A 16,172-nucleotide genomic window follows, 5' to 3' on the forward strand; every position below is an offset into this window, starting at 1 on the left:
ACTAGTCCAAATATCAATAGCTGACCGTTATTGCTGGGTCGCATTGTACTCGTTCGTTCTGTGTGGCATATTGCAATGAAGCGCAAGTACAACCTTTGTGTGCTGGTCTTTCTACCGGGCACGTGGGCAGCCCAGTGTCAACACGCATGTAGACTACCACTCGTTTCCCCCTGGTTCAACGCTAGTAAATTACATTGTGCACCCTGAATTGTTGCCTCAGTTTACGCATTACGTTTGGAGCTGATCATACTCCATTGCACTATCCTCAGAAGCAAATAGCGGAGTACTTTCCACGTTGTGTTCTCTCGATTCACATTGTATCACATTTACTAAGGAAAATTATTAATTGTAATAAAGATCGGCTACTGAGACACATTTCTATTTTTATGTTTTGCAAACAGGTACAATCTGCCATTCTGCGATTGTCATCTATTCCAGGCCCCAACCGATGGATTCTTCAACCGCCAGCTGCAGCTACATGTCAATCACTGGATTTATTTGACTCTTTATTTGGGACGATCGCCAAGGGCAGATATGCCCCTAGGCTGTACCAGCGATTCGGAGCAACATAACCTTTACGGTGGTCTAGTGCCAAGTTGATGTACCAGCCTTGCAATTCACTGTGCGACCAAAGTGCTTCATTTACCCAAAACGAACACCCTGTGTACCCAAAAGGAACAGCATGTGACTCACGATAAACATTTGTAGATCGAGAGCAAAGAAAAAAAGTTCCATTTTGATTGAATATGTCAATCGCCGAATGTTCTCAAAGCATTTCATGTGAAATAAATGTACTTTACCAATTGTGCAGTCTTGCTGTTTACTTTTAAAGTACAGTTTCATATTCCGAATTCTGACGCGCTGTGTTGTGAGACGATGTACGTTTTCCGGGTTCTGCGTCCAGTCGCGTAGATGACGACTGGGCGCGTTTGGCTACGCTGCTCAGTAACGTCATGGAGAGAGGCAGAGAATATTTACCAGGTTACTCACCGTAGTGACCACCTTAATCCTAGTCCATAGTCCCCTTTCCTCCATACTTACGGGACATCTCTCCGTCCTGTGGGACGGGACCGGAGCACTTTGTAAAAAGCATCCAAATATTTTTCAAAAATGTGTCCCTCCTCTCTTTCCTGCGCGGGGCCCGGCACGCGGCCGTAACCCCACCCACCTTGGCTCTGCCCTGCGCATCACCCATCAGTCCTTTTCTATCGCAGGGTCAAAGACACATTAGCAATAACAGAGGAACCTTATTAGAGGGGAAGGCGGGCGGGCATATGGAGGAAAAGGGACTATGGACTAGGAGTAAGGTGGTCACTACGGTGAGTAACCTTGTAATACTCCTACGTCCCGTCCCCTTTCCTCCATTGTTATGGGAGATTCCCAAGCACTCCTTACAGGAACTATGGGTGGATGTAAATACCCCTTACTGAAACAGGTTCTTCAGCACAGCCTGGCCGAACTGAGCGTCAGCTCTAGAGCTCATATCGAGGCAGTAATGCTTACAGAAAGCAGATGGGGAGGCCCAAGTAGCAGCTTTAGCAACGGACTCCCAGGGAACATACTTCTGAAAAGCAAAAGCGGCCTTGGTGTGCATGGATACCTTTAGGTTTTAGCTTTTGGACGGTGAAAGATTCCGTGATACAGGCGACAATCCATCTGGAAATGGATGCCTTAGACGCCGGCCTGCCCTGAGGCTTACCGAAAGTCACAAACAGTTGGGAAGAGCTCCGAAGTTCGGAAGTCCTGTCCAGGTAGAACTTAAGAGCTCTTTGGACATCCAGGCAGTGCAGAACCCTTTCCGCCTCGGAGGCAGTGTTCGGAAAAAAGACCGGAAGGGAAATCGACTGATTCAGATGGAATTCGGTCACTATCTTTGGTAGGAAAGCTGGGTTCGTCCGAAGGACTACCTTGTCTTTGTGAAAGACCAAGAAAGGATGCTCCACCGACAATGCTTGGAGCTCACTCACTCTCCTCGCTGATGTAACGGCTACCAGAAAGGACACTTTCCAGGACACGTACTTGAGGTCAACCGTAGCCATCGGCTCAAAGGGTTTATGGCACAGCGCCGTCAGGACTACATTTAGGACCCAAGGCGGGTGCAGACTACGAACCGGAGGATAGATTCGCGTCAAGCCCGCAAAATGTCTCTTCACCACCGGGTTATTTAAGGAATAAGAACACCGGTCTGTAGAGAGGTAAGCGGAAATCGCTGAGAGATAAGTCCTGCAAGACAGAACATGAACCCCTGACTCTGCTAGGGAGGATACGAAGGACAGCACCGCGTCAATCGTTGCCACCCTCGGGTCCAATTCTTTCTCCAAACACGAATGACAGAACCTGAGCCATTTACTTCTGTATTGGGATCTGGTCGAGGGTTTCCTGGCTGCCTGGATAATGCACATGTTATCCGCAGTCACACCCAAATGCTCTAGAGACGTGAACTCAGGCACCATGCCGCCAAGTTGAGCGATTGTGGGGGGGGCCACATCTGCTGTTCCCCTTGGTGAAGAAGATCGGGAGTTACTGGTAACCTGATCGGCGGACATACCGACAGGTGTTGAAGTTCTGAAAACCAAAACCTGGCCGGCCACCACGGAGCTATCAGTAGAAGAGAACAGTTGACAGAGCTCTTCAACTTCCAAATTGCTCGATGAACTAGGGGAATAGGCGGGGAGGCGTAAGCTCTCATGTTGTGCCATTGAATCTCGAGAGCATCCCCCAGAGAGGAGGCTCCCAGCCCCCCTCTGGAGGAGTACTGAGGAAGCTTCTTGTTTACCGCCGTGGCGAAGAGGTCCACCTCAGGTGTGCCCCAACGCAAGAAAATCCATGAGAGGACCTCTGCCTTCAACTCCCACTCGTAGCTGACCACTGTCCGCCGGCTGAGGGCATCCGCTGTGACATTCAGCTGGCCCGGGATGTGCACTGCAAGCAGCCAGACACCATGAAGCACGGCCCACTCACAAATTTGGATGGACAGGTCCACGATGGGCGATATAGGGGATGGAGACTTCGTTCCCCCTTGCTTGTTTATGTAATACATTGACACCACATTGTCCATTCTTATGCGGACCACCTTGTTGACAATGAGCGGTCTGAACGCCCTGAGCGCTAGGAAAATCGCCAGAAGCTCCAAATGATTTATGTGCAGGAGCTTGTCCTGAGGCGACCAGAGGTCCGAAACCTGAAGAAGATCTAACGTCACACCCCACCCTAGAAGGGAGGAGTCCATCGTGATCGTCACCATGGGGACCATTTCCTGAAACCCTGCGCCCCCAGACAGATTGCTGAGAGATGACCACCAATCCAGGTCCACTCATGGAATCCGGAATCATTATCCGCATGGAATACGGATCCACTGCCTGACGCCATGAACTCCGAAGAGCCATCTGGGTCCGTCTCATTTTGAGACGAGCAAGAGGAAGAGCCAGTTCACACGAGGCCACGAGACCCAGAAGCCTCTGGAACCACAAGGCCGACATGCTCTCCGACTGCGCAAACATCTGACACGTGGCTAACAGATCCGCCATTCTGTCCTCGGTCAGATACACTCTGCAGTCGATCGTGTTCCAATGAAAACCCAGGAAGATCAGGTCCTGTGAGACTGTCATGGAGGATTTCCACCAGTTCACCGACAGCCCAAGATAGAACAGGAGCTGAAGGAGAGACTGGAGGTTGCCCGCTGCTGCCAGCGGACAAGGGCTGCATAAGAGCCAGTCATCCAAATAAGGATACACATGGATACCCTGGAGACGAAGATAGGACGCAATCACCGACATCATCGTCGTGAAGACACACGGCACCGAGCTGAGGCCAAAAGGAAGCACCCGAAACTGGTAGTGCCCCTCTCCCAAAGAGAAGCAGAGATATCTCCTATGTGGATTCCAAATCAGGATATGCATATACGCATCCTGAAGATCCACAACGCTGAGCCAATCGCCCTTCTGTAAGGAGGAGCGTATCTGGCTGGCCGCGACCATCTTGAATTTCTCTTGGGGCAGGAAAAGATTGAACTGGGAAAGGTCTAGGATGGGGCGCAGGGCAGCCTGGTTGGGTTTGGGCACCGTAAACAGCTGGGAGTAGAAGCCCTCACCTCGCTCTCCAAGGGGAACGGGTTCCACAGCTCTGAGGTCCAGAAGTTTCTGAACTTCTGGCCTTGAGGGAGGGTGAGCCTGACAGCTGAAAAGGAGGGTTGAGGGGTGGCGGTTGAGGGAAGACCCATCTGTCTTCTGTGATGGTCTGCCACGCCTCCCAATGAGACGCAATGCGTCCTCCCACCGGGGTCTCGTGCGAGCGCGGAAAACCCTCATTTGGCAGGTTTATCGGTGGCGGTGCCACCTGAACCTGATGAGGAGGCTTGAGGAGCGGGAGAAAAACTGTGTGCGTTGTTGTCTACGGCGGTTATTCCCTGCAGCAGTATCCACTCTGCGATATTTGCGGTCGAGGAAGCCCCTAAAACCAGAGGAGGGTCGACTTTGCGACAACGGTCTCTGGGATTTGAAAGGAGCATTGACCAGAACAGACAATGATTTAGCCGTCTGAGTGCTATCCTTGGTCTTGGTGAGCTCTACATCAGTAGTAGAATGAAAAAGCTCCTTACCATCGAATGAAAGGTCCAACACCTTGTCTTGCACTGCCTTCGAAAATTTAGTGGCATGCAGCCACGCCTGCCGTGAGGTATCAACCCCAAGCATCAGGCCCCGAGCCGAGGTGTCTACGTGATGAGCCGCAGCCTCCAGGAGATCCTAGGCCAAGACCCTGGCATCGGAAAGGCCTCCTTTGAAGTCTTCCAACTTCTCGACCGGGATGTGCTCCTCAAACTCCGACAGACCTTTCCACATCCGCATGTTGGCTCCTGCCAATATCAACTCAGCGTTGGCCTGCCTGAGCTGCAAGGCCGAGTTGGCAAAGATTTTCCTCCCTAGGGAGTCCAGGAGCTTGTCCGCCTTTCCCCAAGACCTGAGTAACCGTCGTGGAAGAGGATGCTGCAGGTCTGGATTGCAACAACCACAGTGGAGGAGGGAGGCGGACTAGACGACAGGGCCACCTCTTCTGAAGAATGCAGCCTGTACCTCACGTCAATCTTCTTATTGACAAAATGTCCCGAGTGAGGCTTTTCCCAGACTCGGACCTCGGCCAGAACGTCCTTCTGCAGGAACAGGCCCGTACGCTCCAAGGGAGACAGGGTGAACGCCCCAGAAAGCACGCCCTCCTGCAGAGCGGGTGCCTCAGGTACCGAAACATCTAAGAAACTCATCATGTCCAGTACCCGGTCATGAAAGGCTCTGATAGAGCGGGGAAGGTCCTGGTTGTCCTGATCGCCTTGAGGGTCATCTGACAGGTCAGGATCCTGCTGAGCCGTGTCAGGCACTGCCTTGTCCACTGGGGACAATGGAGGCACAGGCGGAAGAGCCGGGGGAGGCACCACAGGCAAGGGAGGCACCGGCGGAGCACCCGAGGGAACGGGTGGAGCCGGAGGAGCAGGTGGACATATCTCCTTGAAAAGCCCTTTGAAATATTCCCTCATGGGGGTCGGTGCGCATAAGCGCTTGAAATGTACCGAAAAAGGCGTCCTCAGGAGATTGCTTCGGAACCTGGAGGCGGCCTCTCATGAGGTGGACAAATCCAGGGACGTAACGGGGAAGGGGCCACACCGGCCCCCTCCACCGACGAATCCACATAAATCAAAGGAGCCGCCCCCGCGGGCAACGAAACATTGTGCGGAAGAGGCATGCGGGAGTTCCAATCATAAACCAGCCGGTAAGGATGCGCACAAGGGACCTTAGGTTCACCTAAAATGGCCGCCGTGGGCATGGCGGGAACAGGCACCTGTCATGATCTCTGCTTCCAAAAGGTCAGGGTTTTCCCAACTCCCTTGGAAGCAGATCCATAACCCAGGTTCCGAGTGCCAACCAGTCCCAATTGGGACCTTTTGGACCCAGTCCTGGCGCCAGTGGCACCAGGCTCATAAATATGCCCCGTCCCAGCGCTGGAAGCGCCGGGCTCATAATGCTTGGGTGGACTTACCTGCAGCAGACCATGCTGCTTACTTGCCTGCCAGTTGAGCCTCTGATCCTCTTCTGTTTGGAACTACTTTTCCTGTTGGGTGGGGCAGGAGCCACTCCCTAGATTCAGAACACTGGAACTCTTCTGGAAAGCAGGAACTCTTTTCTTACCTAGGTGTGGCTGTGGAAGGAGACACCTAAGCACTACAGGAGGCTATTTAAACCACACCCGATGGATGAATCTTGCTTTGCGTTATTCTGCATCCTCTGCAGCAGAACGCTCATCGCGTCTTCTGCATCTGATCCTGGGCCTAAGGAAAAAGCCTTACCATCCTGAATCCAGTCTTCAGCAACACCTATAAAGACAAGAAAGAACAGGTTAGCATTACGGTCTTCAGTGACAGCTCTTCACTTACCTGGTCCATCGGCTGTCACCAACGCCTCGCGCTGCATTCCGGCATCTGAAAGACAAAGGCTTACCAACTCTTCGCACGCTCCGGAGGCCTTCGGCGCTGCATCCCGCATCTGAAAGACAAAACAAGGTGCGTTTAAAGACATTGGGGAACTTTAATACTCACGTGCCATTACTCCTTTCCACATCTAACCCAGTGGGTATTCCGGCACCCTGCAGCCGCTCCGAACTTGTACCTGCAAAATAAAAAGACAGTTAGAGCGCATCGTGAAGCAGGCAACAAGCGCTTACTTACGTGCTTCCAGGCGCTTCTATTCATCACACGGGCTCCATCTTCAACTGACTTCAGCCCGTCATCCGCCATCGCCGGAACCCTGCAAAACAAGAAACATCATTGCTAAAGACTTTAAAGACATTAGAATTACTCGAAACTTACCGTTCGTGCAGTAAACGACGGACAGCAGTCCTCTGAAGTCAAGAGGCCTGCTCCCCTTATCCAGTGCAGAAACTGGTTACAGCACCCTGCCCCGAGGCAGATGGAGAGCACGGCGTTCACTTACCTAAGACATCTTACCCTTCGAGTCAGACATACAGTGCACAGAGGTCCAGCCCAAAGAGCCAGCCGTGTGTTACACATCACCTTTGAAGATACGGTATACGCCCAGTCAAGACCGGCGCCTCTACGGGAATCAGGTGAGCGTTACAGCACCATTTTGTCTTCATCTGAGGGGAACTGCGGCACATGAGGAAGTGAGGCAGGGGTCCCCGTCGATGGATCAGAGGTCTTAATCTTAGCCTTAACATAAGGAACCTCGGCAGAGCCGGTACTATGAGGCCTGGAATGTTTTTTGACATACCAACCGCCAAACTAGCCTTCGAAGGAAGGACCTCGGCACTGCTGGTAAAAGAAGAACTTTGCTTCTTTGCCCCCTCAACAGATCTGGTATCACAAGAGCGGGAACGGTGAGCAACCGCTTTCACCGACAAAGCCTTGTCCGGCCTCTCAGAACTGTTGGTAGCTTTAGCCTCTGAACGAGGAACCTCGGACCCAGGCCGGGTAACAGCCTTATCTGCACGGGCTTCGAACATCCATTCGGTAACAACCAGCCCAGCCAAGGCCTTGGAGCGCACCCCAGTTTTGTTTTTGAGGGAAGCCGACAGAGAGGCCTCAGAGCGAGCTCCGGTACCCCACGATTCAGTAGAACTGGGTCTACAAACAGCCCCCACAGGAGGGGCCTCCGAGCGTACTCCGGTGTTCACAGGCCCCTTACGGAGACCCTCGGCGAAAACTCCGGTAGAATTATTATTAATTTACCGGGCGTTTCTTCTCGTCGATGAACGCCTGAAAATGCGAAGGAGGAGTTCGTCGGAACACCTCCTCCCACCGCTCCAACCGACGTTGAAGTGCCCGGTGTTAGGCAGAAACCTGTGCAGTTCCCTTAGGGACCACTGCAAAAAGTTTAAGACTACAGGTGTTAGCAGTAAACCCAATTGGTAGCAGTCTGTACCACCCAGATTTACCTGGTAGCTGTGGCTGAGCAGTCAGACTTCTCTCAAGAAGAGTTAGGCAGTATATATAGTATACACATTAGGTACAAAAATACAGTAGCACAAACAAACACTGACCAGAGCTTTGGTATAAAAGTATATCATTATTTATTTAAAAACACACTTGTAAAAATACACTGGCACTAATATGTCAAGCAAGTTCACACACAGTCACTAGAAATATATACACCTCCCTGATGAATTATTCGACAAGTCTTAGGAAAAGAACACCACTTATCAACACAGAGGTGAGCGCTTAACCAAGATGGCACTCCTATAATTATTTAAAAAGAGAGAGAAAAGGCAGAAATAGGAAAACACACAATACCAACACTTTTAAAGAAGCACAGCAACTCAAGAAAGGCAGGGTCTACTGTAGAGCAAAATGTTCATAGGGCAGGCCCACTCTTGGAGAGAGCAAGGTGGAATGTGCCCAAGATCACACAGTTGAAGTACACTTTAAAAGTCTTTGCAGATAGTTCAAAAAGGAGTTAGATCAGTTCAGAAAGGTTAGTTAGCAGTTCCGAGGTCATCCCAGGATAGAGAGTCAAGGATTTACGGGACACCTTGAACAGTCTTTGGCAAGGGAGACCAGGCGGGACACAGTACCTGAAATGGTGAGAAAGCTCCAGCTGGGGCAGTTGTTCCTGGCAGCGGGTGCAAGTGGGTGCTTCGTCCAGGGGAAGAGAAGAGCTCGACGTGGAGGAAAGCTGGAGGTCGTTGCACTGCCAGGGAAGAAACCAGCCGCAGAGTTTCCCGGTTAAAAGGTACTGCCCTTTTATTCGCGGTAGTGGTGAAGCGTGGCTATCCGGCCGCCGGGGTGCTTGGCATGGGCGATTCGACCACAAGACGATCCAGGAGGCGTAAAAGGCAAGCTGGTTAACCCCACCAGCTCAAAGGAAGAAGACTCTCCAGGAAGAAGATCTTCTCTGTCATTGGGAAGTGGCGAGTCGGTTCAGCAGGGCTCCACCGGTGGTGTCACCGTTGCAGGTCGGCTCAGCTTCTCCCTCTTCGGATTCTTTAGGTCCTGTGGCGACTTCTGAAGTTCCAGTCCCCAAAGCCCTGCTTTTATGCAGCAAAACCCCCAATTCACCAGCCTAGCTGTCAAACATGCTAAGTGGTGAGCCAAGGCAACTCGGTCCAGGATGCCCATTTCCCCCCTCCCACACATCCTGTAGACCCAGACAGAGTGGCACCACTTTTGGAGGCTTCTGTGCAGAAGCCCGCCAAAAGTGGAAAAAAGGGCTCGACTTGGGTTGGAGTTACCGAGGCGAACACAAACGCCATTTTAAAACAGAGTCCTGGCAAAAAGACCCAACCGGGGAATAAATATGAAATAAATAACCCGGCGGTATCTTTAACATTGCACCAAAAAAGTGGTGCGTTTAAAATGAATGGGAAAATCCCATAGGAAATATTCTGGTGGAATATTTCGCGTGGTAACCACTGCCACCAGCCAGAAACTCGACAAGGGGGGACTAGACAGTGCCCCCTTGAAAAACAGACCTAGGGGCAATCGAATTACCCCTACCAGTACTTCCACAATATGATGGTTTGTACTGGTTCTGTTCACAATTTAAGACTAGTAAAGTCAATGGTGACTTTACATGCCCTGGGAGACGGTCAGTCCCAGGGTATGGAGTGTATGTTTGGGGGTCACTGACACCCCTGTGTACCTGCACTGAGGGTGCTGTGTAACACACATACCAAAAACACATGAAGCCCTATGGAGTAAAAGACCCAATAGCCCATAAAACACATTACAAAGTCAAAGGACATTCTCAAATCATGCCTAAGAGTGGGAGAAAGAGTCTCACTCTTAGCAGGAGAAAAAAATAAACCCCAATAATCCAGCAAAGCTGCTGGGGGACTCACTAGGTATGGGAAATTAGCCTATACAGAGAATTCTCCCCAACACCCGGACCGAAAGGGAGTCACAGTAAAAACATGAGTCCCAACGGTGTTCCGGACCCAAACACTCTAAACAAAGAGGATGGGTATCCGTCCCCGCGAAGCGACAGTGACAGGATTAACAATCTGGAAAGTCTAATTTAAAAGACAGACTAGTAAACGAACGCTAGCGAGAGCCAGAGAGGAAAAAAGGGAAGAAAATCTTCCGAGGATGCAAGTGCGTCCGGCCCCGATCGAGCGGAGAAAAGGACTGATGGGCGATGCCGTGGAGGAGCCAAGGTGGGCGGGGTTACGGCCACGTGCCGGGCCCCGCGGAGCAAAGAGAGGAGGGACACATTTTTGAAAAAAAATTGGATGCTTTTTACAAAGTGCTCCGGTCCCGTCCCACAGGACGGAGAGATGTCCCACAAGTATGGAGGAAAGGGGACGGGACGTAGGAGTAAGGGAGAATACCTCTTTAGGGAGGTGCAGCTGGAAGTGAGCCCAAGGTTTTCTGCCTCACAGGAGGGTGAGGTGAGAGGGCCCAGGGAGGGCAGCCAGAGTGAGAAGGAAAAGCGGGAGCAGGGGTCCCAATGAGGAGGATCTCGGTTTTACTGGCATTAGGGCAGAGATCGCTGAAGGCGCACCATGCATGAATAGCGGATAGACAGTCAGGAATGAGCAATGAGGGGGAGAATGGCGAGTGTAGCCTGAAAGAGAGCTGTGCGTCATCCGCATAATACGGAAAGTTAGAGAAGTCAAAGGGGCCAGATAACCATTGAAGAGGCAGGGTGAGAAGCCCTGGGGAACACCACATATGGAGTGGGAGGTGGTGGAGAGCAAGGACCCGAGCTGGACCTGGGAGGGTCGGTCCGAGAGGAAGGAGGTGAGCCATGCCAGGGCTTGATCCATGATGCCCAGGTTCTTTTGTAATCGGTTAATCAGGATGCGTGATTGACCGTGTAAAAAGCAGGGGAAAAAAAAAAATCAAGGAGCATGAGGACAGAGGGAGTGTTGAGTCAAGGTTAGAGAGCAGATCTTCACGGGTGTTCAGGAGAGCAGATTCCCTGCCTCTGACTGCTCTGAAGCCAGACTGGTGTTCATGGAGACAACCAACAGATTCAGTGTGGAGGGTTTGCTGAGAGATAGCCAACTTCTCTAGGAGTTTGCCCAGAAACTGAGCGATAGAGATCGGGGGATAATTAGCCAGACAGGAAGGGTCGGCAAAAGTGCACAAGGGAGTGATTAAGAAGAGAGGGGAAAAGATCCAGTGGCGAAGGAGCGATTACAGAAATCGTCCAAAGCCAGAGAGAGAAACAATGTTGTCCTTCTGGAGGAGCAAGGGGTCACCTGTTTGGATGACACTTTCATAGACCGGACTGGTCTTGAAACATCATCAGGGGTTAGAGGAGAGAGGGAGGGAGGGAGGGAGGAGAGTGAAGGAGAGGAGGGGGGGCAGCCAAGGGGGGCATGAGAGAGGGAGAAAGAGGAGCAGAGGAGAGTGCGGACAGCAGGTCCTGGGTTTTAGTGGTGAAGTGAAAAGCCAGCACCATGCAGAGCGCCTGGGTGGAAGTAGAGGTGGAGATTGCATTAGGACTGGCCAGATCCTTGCAGACTTTAAAAAGTTTGGCGTGTTATTAGAGGCCACAGAGATGCAGGCTTGAACGTGGACCCTCTTTTTTATAGGAAATTGAGTCTGTATTGCCTTTGGAGCAGGCGACAGGCCAGTTTGTCAGTGGGTGCGCCCAAAGCTCCCCCTTCTGCTCAACTACTCTACACTTGCATTTCAGAGCGGCGAAGTAGAGTTGAACTTGGTGGCAGGTTTCAGGCAGATCCTCATGGCAGGGGCAAGGAGATCAAGAGTATTAGAGATAAAAAGGTGTAGGTTGGAAAGGGCTGGTTCAGAGTGGGAGTCAGCCACAGGGGTAGGAAGGGGAGAGAAGGTGGAGGAAAAGGCGGCCACTGACACTCTCTTCATTGGTTGAATGACCACGAAGGAAGGTGGAAGTACTGGGTAGGACTTTGCCAGGGGGAAAGGAAGTTTTAAGTGAGAAAAAAGTGATCAGTCCAGGAGCAAGGAGTAGTAAGAGGATTAGAGAGGGGGGATGTCTGAAGAAATTAGAACATCCAGGGTGTGTCCGGCTGAGTGTCAGATCAGAGGGTAGGATGGAGAGGGGGAGAGAGCAGTAGAGGTTGCGGAAGATACCCAGAGGATGGGCCTGGGGAGTCCAGGTAGATGTTGAGATCCCCATGGAATTATTTTCAATAACTGATCTTCAAATAGTTTTGTAACTTCTTTTGATTAGTTCACACATTTTTTAGTACTTCTTTACCCTTTTGATTCATCTCAACAAGTGGGTTCCTCTGCTTTGTACTAAGAATTAAAATCATTAGGATACCATTCCTACGCACCTCACTAAAGACGGAGTGCAATTCTTTTCTCTTTTTTGGAATACACTCTCAAAGCCTTTACTAAAACGAGTAAGAATTGTTTCATAATGATTTTCCTACTCTCCTCTTATTCTTAGTATATATACTTTCTTTATCTCAACTGTGATGAGTATTCTGAGAACAATCTTTTGTTCCTACGAGGCTCCAGGCTACTTCCTGGTTGTCTTGACTGTGATGAATGAATATTCTGATGAGGATTCGCAATCACTTTTCTTCTCAATGTCAGTCTTTTTTTTTACTGGGCCGAGTTTGAATGTTATATGATGATTTAACGTCTTCTTCCCGGGTCTCCGGGTTTGCCTGTTACCTGCTTCTCTGGGACAACACTGCCGGGTTTTTGTTTTGTTTGCGTTTGCTTTTCTCCTTTGCTCGTCCACAGCCACCACACAACCAGCTATTCCGACCACTCGTTCTCGGTCTCTTCCTTCCCAACTGCTTTTCAGTATCTCCGGTACCAGTTTGATAAACGATCTCATCCACGTAGTGGTATCAGCGTGCACGATATGATATATATTTTATTTGTATCGCGCTCATACACAAGTGTTTCAGAGCGCGACAAGGCAAGGGATGGAAAAGGAAGACAAAACAACGATCTTACGAGGCCCAGTGACATTGAGAACGCGCAAGTGCGGGGGAGAGGTATCGGGGAAAGTGCAAGGGAGAGGGGAGAAAGGGGAAGTGCTGAGCAAGGGATACAACAATACAAAAAGGTAGTGCACCAGCAAGGTGGCAGGTGCAGGTTTGGAGTGCAGCCAAGGGGTGTCTGGTAAGTGCAGGTAAGTGATACAAACACCAAGTGCAAGGGTTGCTAGGGGCAGTGCTGGCGAGTGGCTGGGTGGGCATGGACCTGGGCCTGAAATCAGAGGGTAAATCAGGTGCACTGTGCCAAAGCAACCAGATCAACAGGGGAGCGGGAGAGCGAAGGCAGAAGCAAAGAGGAAGGTCTTGAGGTGCTTCCGGAACCAGAGATGGTTCTCCTCAAGTTTCAGAGTGGCAGGGAGGCTGTTCCAGAGGGAGGCCTATGCGGAGGAAAGATCTACCACCAACTTGTTGCTTGGAGAAGGGACTGGCCCAGAGGGAGGTGAAGGAGCGAAGAGCTCGAGTAGGAAGGTATTTATAGAGGGAAAAGTGAAGGTATTTTGGACCCAGGCCGCAAAAAGCCCTGGGACAATGCAAATGGTCTTGAATTTAATCCTTGCAGTCACTGGGAGCCAATGATGAAATTTCAGGACTGGAGAGATATGATCCCAGGGCTTGAGGTGCAGTACTGTTCTGGATGAGTTGCAGAGAGTAGAAGCAGGCAGATTTAGAAAGAGGCTGTTGCAATAGTGCAGCCTGGAGAGAACCAGAGCTCTAGAAACAGTCAGCTTCTGGGGGAAGGAAAGGAAGAATACCTTTGAGTGGTGCAGTTGGTAATTTGACTTCGAGACATCAGAGATGTGAGGAGAAAAGGAGAGTGTGGAGTTGAAGATGACTGAGCTTCTTAGCTTCATAGGTGGGTGCAAGGGAGTATGCTAGGACCTCCTGTCCACCACCGACTCTGTGTCCATGCAACCACTTACTTCTCTGCTTCCTCTTCTGTGGATAGGACGCTGTGCGTCTGCCTCTGGCTCGACAGCCTGTTTGAAACTCGTGGGTTCTCTGGAGTTTCCGGTCTCCTCGCCTTGCAGAGGCGACTTAGCCATGGGCCTTCCCCAGCTTATCTTCTCCTCTCTTTCTCCCTCGTGACCTCTTGAAGCCCTTAGTCTTTACAATAGCATATATTGGCAGTTTCACAATAAAATATATTGGTTCCTTCATAGGATTCCTTGTGGTGCATGGTTTAAGAGGTAAATTCAGCAGACTCTTTAAGGAGTTCCTCACAGGAACGCGAGTCCTTGTCCCCACAGGGGAAATCTTTCCTGGGGATGTCCCACTTGCCTCAGCCCCTAGCAGGGTGGGGTGGGGCAGGGGAATATTTTGAAGCTAGATCACCTCCCTTGCCTGAAAGTGGTAGTGGGGCTCATCCATTGGGGAGAAGTTGCAAATGCCTGTGATTCGTCATACTGAGCTGTGAGAAGGGGCAGAAAAGGAGCCTCTTTGAGGAGAGCACTTTGATACAGTTTGTGATTTGATGGAAATATTAATGGAACAAGAATTGGATAGTTGGCTCCAATATGATAGCAAATGCTTTTGCACAGGCCTAATCCTGAGCCAGCAGGCTAGGGGCACACTCAAAATGTACAAAGCCAAAAGCCCAAGCAGCCTCTAGAACCACCAGGTAGACTTTCTGCTCTAGTGCTGAAATGAGAACAATCAGCATGAAGGCCAGAAATGGATCCAGGAGGAGGAAAGAACATTTCCCAGGGAGGTATACACAAGTGCAACAATAAAGTAAATCCTTTGAGAAAGGATATTGGAATAAGCAAAGTTGACTTCAAGAGACATTGATTCCTCAGTCTGCGTGTTTAAGCATGCTTACCTGATGACATGTCGGTGAGGCTGAATTGTTAAAAAAAAAAAAAACCCAAACCTTTCTAATACCTACCAGTTTGGATGGAATGTTCCATTAATCTGCCAAAGAGCCATGATAGGATTCTGGTACAGCTTTTTGCCCTGGGAGTCTCAGGTTTTAGAGTCTTTGTCCATACCACCAAGGTATTCTTAACAGGACTTTAATCCCTACTCAGTGAAGCAGCTATCACAAGCGATTGTACTGCAAAATTCCCCATCATAACGAAGGTTTCATCCATAGGGGTGTTATACTTTGATTTTATTGGAGTGACCTCAACCAGTTTTGCACTGCCTGGTCCATAATATAAAGGTCCATTGTCAGAAAAGGATTAACTGGAATGGACGATGACAACCTTCGGGGGGTGGGGAGAGTAGATTTTCAGAAGTAGCAAGTTTCTCAGGAGGCAGAAAGTCCAAATGCTCTGGACATAACCAAATTGTTTGAAAGTGTGAATCAGGATGTCATTCACTTCATCAATTCTCTGAACATTTGAGGTTGGATGATTTTCAACACTGTTCTAGATGGCTCCTTAGATTTTTGCACCATATATTAATTGTATTCCAATATTCCAATATTTTGGATTGCTTTTCACGTGTGTTAATGCAGCAGCGGTCATTTGATTGTTATCAAACAGGGATCTATCCGCCTTGGGACAATTCTATTCAAATGGCAGACCCTTAATATTGCAGCAAGTAATCAGGCATTTGAAGCCACAAAGGTGATTGACCAGCTTCGACACTGGAAAACAAGATGAAATCCAGATGTTGCTCAAGCTTTAACAATTTAAAAACGTCCTACACCAAGATTATTCTCCCCACCTGGTACGTGGGCCTACAAATCACTGAATCCAAGCTCAAGTGGCAATACTATACTCTATGTGGCCATGTGCAAGTCAGATGTGGGGAACGCAACCGTCTCAGATTTGGAAGACAGCTACCAAGTCATCCCACGGCATTCAATTAAGAGAAAGTAACTACATATATAGTTTGCACTGGTATAGGACAATGCTTAGCTTCATAAAACATACCCCTCCCCCCCCACCCCCCAATACGTTTTGGCTAAGTTGTGAAACTCTTGCCAACACATTTGGTAGTCATGCTCCTTAATATTAAATGTTTGGAGGAACACAATCCTGGACTGAAAATGTGACCTGGATTTGGTTACCTATGCAGTATTCTTGGTCATGGTGATGAAGACATGGTATATCCACTACCCCCCCCCCCCTTTAAGGGAAATTAATAATACTATTGGCCACAAGGAACGCCATATCAGATTTGTGGAGATAAGCCAACAGTCCCCACCCACCACACAACCAGCCAATTCTACATGGCGCAAAATATGCTACCAACTAACCATTGATAAACTGACCCATTAC

General features: G+C 49.9%; 1 protein-coding gene across 1 annotated transcript in view; it reads right to left on the reverse strand.

Moving 5' to 3' along the window:
* Nucleotides 1-16,172, reverse strand: part of IMMT (inner membrane mitochondrial protein) — a 946,894-nt gene that overhangs the window by 838,380 nt on the left and 92,342 nt on the right. The gene's annotated exons all lie outside the window — the stretch shown is intronic.

Source organism: Ambystoma mexicanum, chromosome 6q, assembly GCF_040938575.1.
Source record: "Ambystoma mexicanum isolate Mex_15411 chromosome 6q, UKY_AmexF1_1, whole genome shotgun sequence".
NCBI lineage: Eukaryota > Metazoa > Chordata > Amphibia > Caudata > Ambystomatidae > Ambystoma > Ambystoma mexicanum.